The sequence below is a fragment of the Silene latifolia genome, chromosome 10 (assembly GCF_048544455.1).
Source record: "Silene latifolia isolate original U9 population chromosome 10, ASM4854445v1, whole genome shotgun sequence".
NCBI classification, from domain to species: domain Eukaryota; kingdom Viridiplantae; phylum Streptophyta; class Magnoliopsida; order Caryophyllales; family Caryophyllaceae; genus Silene; species Silene latifolia.
The window spans coordinates 100,042,515-100,050,055 of NC_133535.1; positions in this window are offsets into that span (position 1 = coordinate 100,042,515).

Below are 7,541 nucleotides of genomic sequence, written 5' to 3' on the forward strand. Positions count from 1 at the left end.
TGATTAACGTTTACCTAATAATGGTTGGTTTGCTAGAAAGTTTGACGTTATTATCATACAGATGACGGTGATCAACTGGTCCCTAAAGGTCACACCTATAGGATGTGTTTGAGAAATGTGGTTGTAGAAATATAATCACATTGATGCCCAATATGACTAAAAAGTTAGTCAATGTGTTGATGAGATAATTATTTAATGAAAATTAAATAATATTAGTTGAGACGAATTAACTGTCAATTCGTAAATTAAATATAATAAGTTATATTTAATTAAATGTATATAATGTTAGCTTGGACGAATTAATCTGTTAATTCGTAATTAAATATAATCAGTTATATTTAATATCAACAAGATGAGTGTGTCATAGTGGTAATAGTGAGGGTACACATACCAAGAGGTCATGGGTTCGATCCTCACTAGATGACAATTCAACACATTTTATATATTTATGGAAAGACCAAAAATAAGGAGAATATACACCTTATTTCGGTCAGTTAGGCCGAAATTAGGAAAGATTTTTCTTTCCTAATTGACTCCAAAATTTCGGTCAGTATAAGAAAGAAAGGGAGATATTTATTCTACCCTAATTCTTTTTCTTGACCTAGCCTCTCTCTCTCATCAGAAAAAAACACAAAACAACTAAAATTTACAAAAAATTTTAGATCGATTCTAGCACAATCAATAGGGCATATCTCATATCCTCTTGGGTGCAACCAATAGGCGAATATCAATTTTGATATTGTTCTTAGGCCAATTTTGCTAGGACCGAAGGTTAATTCTGAATCCTTTATATTTTGTTTATGTATTTTGTTTATGACCTTTGATCATCATTGTTAAATTCGTTATAATCCTTCTAAATTAAGTGAAGTATACAGATTATTTCCCACAAGTGGTATCAGAGCAAAGGCCACGATTTTAATTTTGATGATTTTCATAAATTTGTATGTGAACAATTAGGATTTTCGAAAAAATTTAGGGTTTCGAATTTGTTTTGGTTCGGCAAATTTTTTTTTTTGTGCCGATTTGTTTCTTTTCCTGCCGTTTTTCTTTTGAGTTTGATGATTGTTTTTCCATTTTATTTTTCATATTATTGTTTTTAATCAGTTAAAATTATCATATGAAGAATTGGTAGTTTTTGATTTAATGCAGATTAAGTTAAAATTAAATGGAATCGTCATGTTTATGATAAAAAGAATTTTTTTCTATATAGTTTTGGCATATAAATTAATCATGTTTATTATTTCATATGCTAATCATGTTCTAATAGCAAATGTAAACAATTTTGTCATCAAATCTTGTTTTAGGGCATATTGCCGCAAAAGAAAGAAAAAGGGGCAATTAGGGTTCTTGTTTTTTTTAGCCAAATTTTTGGAAAGTTTTCCCTTTTGTTTTCCTAATTGCCGAAAGAAAAAAATATTTGGAAAGTTTTTCCCTTTTGTTTTCTTAATTGCCGAATTAAAAAAAAGGGGGCTGTTTTTTTTTTCAGCCGTGTGCAGCTGGATTTTAATAAAAAAAAATTTTTTGTTTATTTTTCCAGCCGAGTACAATTTTAAAAAATTGGATTTTATTTTTTTTTTTTATTTTGGCTAATTAGTTATTGTGAATCGGTTCACAATTTAAAGATACCGAGTTATTTTAAAGCAGTTTAAAATTGTGACGGATAGAATTCATATTACAAGTTTAATATGGATTAAGAATGAAAATAATGTGATTAATTGTGGAATTGTCACTTAATTTAATTTAAATAGGTGGTTTGGATAAATTAATCAACATAATTAAGGAATTGTGTCTTGTATGTTTAATTTATTTTAGTTGATACTTTTTAATTTTGTTGAATGAATCGAATGAATGAATTTTATTTACGTATTTAATTTTGCAATCGGTTGTAATTTGTAATACTTAGTGTGGCCTTAGTCAAATTATGTTTTCGTAATGAAGGAAACGTGATTTTTTATGTAATTATGAGATCTCGAATCTCCTTTATTTTTGTTTTGGGTTTTGAAATTAGAATGTAATAAATAGGTCTATTATGTAATTTTATTTTTGTAATTTCAAAGAAGACTAAAGATGGAGATTAAAGCTCACTCCCGCTACATGGATCAAGATGGAACATCAAGACAAGCTTCTCGGGTCCAAGGAGGATTCCAAACTTGTATTTATTGTTCATTTTGATAGGATATGCCACACTAGGACTTTTACCGTTTTTACGTTTTTCATTCTTATTGCTTTTCATTCACATGTTAGTTTATGCATCATATTCCGCCTAAAACCAAACCACCTACTAATAAAATGCATGAAAATTGACTCATATAGGTTGTATGTTAGTTTTCATGGACATACAGATGTCACAGTCTTATTAAGCCATCACCTTAGTTTATTCATTCTCGCATGCTAGATATTAGTTCACTTAAAATGAATTAAAATAAAGTTGATGTGATCTTCCTCTAAAACGGAAATTGAGATTAGTCTTTATAAGGGCAAACATCTATGAATCCCTTCTTCATCGGTAGGCCTAATATGACCCCTTCTACGTTGGGTAAGTAGTTGTGTTGACTTAGTTTATCTCAACATCATAGTCCGAAGAGTTTCTCGTGATTATGATGGACTAAAGATAGAATTTACAGAAATTTATCGACCAAGAATTCTAACGGTAGAATTAGCTAAAAGGTTAGCTTATCAATTTACAGAGAATTGAGTCTTGGGATCATTTATATAATTCTTGAGGGAGGTCAATTGTATAAATGTTTTGAGTCTTCGCGTTATGACATTAGTTCATTAGATTTAAAATCAAAACAATACACATGCTTATTATTTTTATTCTTCTTTCGCAGTGTAGAACACGATTATTTTCGATAATACTGTTACAACAAATGGCTGGAAATAACGAAATCCCAATGCCCAGTGTCACACTAGATCGTTCGTCCTGGCTAAAAATACTCATGGACCAAATGAATCAGTCCACGCGACTAAAGAATGATGGGTCCAACTTTGCGGACTGGGAGGCTGCACTACGGAATGCTGCCATTGCTGACGGTAAGCTCAAGTACTTAACAGAGCCAATACCGCCAAACCCAGGCCCAAATGCAAGAATCAATGATATTGATGCTTATAATGACTTCGCTATGGAAGCGGGTGCGATAAAGAACGTACTCATCTTTGCAATGGAAACCAATTTGCAGAGACGCTTCATTGCCCAGGGTGAAAACAAGATTTTCACCACGCTCACTAACGAATTCTCAAAAGTACCGAGGATCGTTACATATGAGCATACCTGTCGCTTCTTTGATGCGAAACTCCAAAAGGGCCAACCGGTTAGCCCACACATTCTTCACATGATTGAGAATGTCGAGAAGTTGGAGTCATTTAATTGCAAGATCAGTGAGAGCATTGTCATTGACCGAATGCTTCATTCTCTTCATGATGGTTTTGCCCTTTTCAGGGCGAACTACTACATGAATGACTTGAAAAAGAGTCCTCATGAGCTACACTCCCTTCTCGTACAGACCGAGAAGGATATGAAATTGAGTGGGAGCATGAAGCAGGATGTTCTCACGATTTCCAATAAAAGTAAGGGTAAGGGCAAGGCGAATGGCGACCTGGCTGTAGGTAAGCCAAAGTTTAAAAAGCCAGGAAACGGTAAGAGTGGGCCTGGTGAGACTAGTGGCTCACAAGGCAAATAAAAGAGCAAGGGCGGTGACATAGAGTGCCACCATTGTCACAAGACTGGACATTGAAGGAGGAACTTTCCCGTCTACCGTGAGGACATCAAGGCAGGCCGCGTCGTTCCTGTTGGTATGTCATCTTATATTCATATGATTGAGATTAACCATGCAAGTTTCGGAACTTGGGTACTAGATACTGGTTGTGGTTCTCATCTGTGTAATTATTTGCAGGGCCTAAAGAACATCATACCTCTCGAAAAAGGTAATGTGGACCTGCGAGTCGGGAATGGAGCACGAGTTGCTGCTGCCTCGAAGGGGACATATGTAATCCAACTCCCTAGTGGTTTTGATTTATCTTTAAATAACTGTTACTATGTACCCAGTTTATCTAAGAACATTATTTTTGTTTCCGTACTTGCTAAAGACGGTTTTGCATTTTCAATAAAGGATAATAGTTGTATTTTCTCTTTTAATGAAATGATTTATGGCAAAGCAGTTTCCATGAATGGAATTTACATCTTACATCAAACCACAGAAGTATTACACATGAATAATAAGAAATTAAAGGTTGGTGACAAAGATCAAACCTATCTATGGCATTGTCGAATGGGACACATAAATGAGAAACGCGTGAAGAAACTCGTTGATAATGGGACTATTCCCACATTCGATTTTTCTACATATGGCACGTGTGAATCATGTCTCATTGGCAAGATGACTCGAATTTCCTTCAAAGGTGTTGGAATGCGCGCTAGTGACCTATTAGGACTCATACATACGGACGTATGTGGACCTATGTCAATTACCGCTAGAGATGGCTATAGATATTTTATCACTTTCACGGACGATTTGAGTAGATACGGATATGTCTACTTAATGAAGCATAAAAGTGAGTCCTTTGAGAAATTCAAGGAATACCAGAATAGGGTACAACCAACCGGGCGAAAGATTAAAGCACTCCGTTCGGATCGGGGTGGCGAATATCTTTCAAATGAGTTTGATCAACACCGAAAGATCGTGGAATCGTTTTTGCGCTTAACTCCACCTGGAACACCTCAATTGAATGGTGTGTCCGAACGGAGAAATCGAACCTTACTTGATATGGTTTGATCCATGATGAGTCACACGGTAGTGCCTGATTCATTATGGGGTTATGCTCTTTTGTCAGCTGTTCTTATACTTAACCGAAATCCGTCTAAAGCTGTCGACAAGACTCCATATGAAATGTGGAAGGGAACGGTCCCTAACTTGTCCTTTATTCGGGTTTGGGGCTGCGAGGCTTATGTCAAGTGGAGACACGAGGATAAGCTCGGCCCGCGATCGGTCAAGACATACTTTATAGGTTATCCAAAAGGAACATTTAGTCATTACTTCTATTCGCCTACCGAACATCGAGTTTTTGTTGCGGCTAGTGCGATGTTCTAGAGAAAGAATTTCTCGAGAACAAGACGAGTAATAGAACCTTCGAGCTGTCGGAGATTCCAGAACCAACGACCGAGGAACGGATGGAGGAAGTGGTTCCTCCAACTGATGATACGGTTAATATTCCTGAGGAACCTAGGAGGTCGGGTAGAGACTCTCAACCTCCGGACAGATACATTGGTATGGTCGAGGAGAATGACGTTTTACTTCTAGAAAGTAATGAACCCGCAACCTATAAAGGTGCTATGGCCTGTTCTGACTCAAAGCTATGGCTTGAAGCCATGCAATCCGAGATGGACTCCATGTATGAGAATAACGTATGGGATCTAGTTGATTTACCTAATAAGGTAAAACCTCTACAGTGCAAATGGCTTTACAAAATAAAGCGTTCTGTAGACGCGCAACCAGATACCTATAAGGCACGACTAGTGGCAAAAGATTTCACTCAAGTGCACGGATTGCATTATGATGAGATTTTTGCACCTGTAGTCATGTTACGTTCCATTCGGATAATCTTAGCGATTGCCGCATTTCATGATTATGAGATTTGGCAAATGGATGTGAAAACTGCCTTCTTAAACGGTTATTTGGAGGAAGAGTTGTACATGGTGCAATCCGAAGGTTTCATAGATCCTGAGCATCCTAAGAAAGTATGCAAGCTTAAGAGTTCCATTTATGGACTTAAGCAAGCTTCTCGGAGTTGGAATCATTGTTTCGACCAAGTGGTAAAAGAGTATGGCTTCACTCGATCAGTCGAGGAACCATGCTTATATATCAAGTCGAGTGGGAGCAAGATTGTATTCTTGATATTGTATGTCGATGACATACTCTTGATTGGGAATGACATTCCTCTCCTATCTTCGGTTAAAGAATGGTTGAAGAACCATTTCCAGATGAAATATCGGGGTGAGGTACAGCACATTTTGGGAATCCGTATCTACCGAGATAGATCACGACGGACGTTATCACTTAGTCAGGAGTCTTATTTGGATAAGGTTCTTGAGAGGTTCAGCATGACCAACTCCAAGAAGGGGAACCTTCCTATGACGACTGGGATGCAGTTGAGCAAGTCTCAGTCACCCACGACGCCTGAAGGGATTGAGCGCATGAGTCGTGTTCCCTATGCATCTGCAATAGGATCGATCATGTATGCCATGATATGCACACGTCTAGACGTGGCATATGCATTGAGTATGACGAGTCGGTACCAAAAGACTCCAGGTGAAACACACTGGATAGCAGTCAAAAATTTCCTCAAGTACCTACGGATGACTAAGGATTGGGTATTGACTTATGGAGGCGATACTAAGCTATGCGCAACCGGTTACGCAGATGCTAGCTTCCAAACGGATCGAGATGATTCAAAATCTCAGTCCGGGTTCGTCTTCACTCTTAATGCTGCTGCAGTCAGCTGGAAGAGTTCCAAACAGAGTGTTGTAGCAGATTCTACTACTGAATCCGAGTACTATGCCGCTTCGGAGGCAGCAAAGGAAGCGATGTGGATGCGTCAATTCTTACAAGGGCTTTCGGTAGTTCCTAGTTCGAATGACCCGATCACCATCTATTGTGACAATAGAGGTGCCATCTTCCAGGCTAAGGAGCCAAAGTCTAGCAACAAATCTAGACATGTGCTTCGGAAAGCTCACCTGATCCGTGATTACGTGGAGCAAGAAGAGATAGTGATTGACAAGATTGCGACGGATGATAACATCACGGATCCTCTCACTAAACCGTTGAATTATGATAAGCATGTAGGGCATGTTAATTCCATGGGAATTAAACATGTTCCTGAGTTGTAGTACTTGATTATGGATTTGATTTATTATCTTTTTCATATACTATTTATAACTTCATCGTTTTATATATATAATATTTTGTTTTTCATGTGGATTGTACTGACAACATTGAACGCCACAAAGTGAACTGAATTACATTATATTTGTTTTGGTCCGTAATCGCCAATGTGAGCTGATAACTCCGGCTATTATATTGTGCAGTCGATTGATGGTGGGTTCAACGAGCCATAAGTCAAACGGTTGACTGATCGATCACAGATGCGAGATTATGACGATACCTCGTAGGACAACGTTTTGTGACAACGTAATGGAGTCCTATATGTTTAAAAACATTCGGTGCCAGGTCATGGATAGGACATCCATTGTGTTCCTAGAGTCGATTCTTTTGACTATTGACTGTTTTTGAGATTAAGGCAGTTTTTGGGTGACTTTGGTTTCTTTCTCACGGTCCTGCCGAATCGGAGGCCGAGTAGATTTTTTCTGGGTCATTTCATATCGTGCTTACATCTGCAGGATTCGAGTTGAGGAAAATATCCAACCCTTATCAGGTATAGTTATTTCTCAGGGCCACTCGAGGAGTTGTAACTGAAATGCATGGCCATGCTCGAATGTTGATTCGTTTATCAATTAAGTTACTCTCTAGTCGGGGAAACCACTCTTG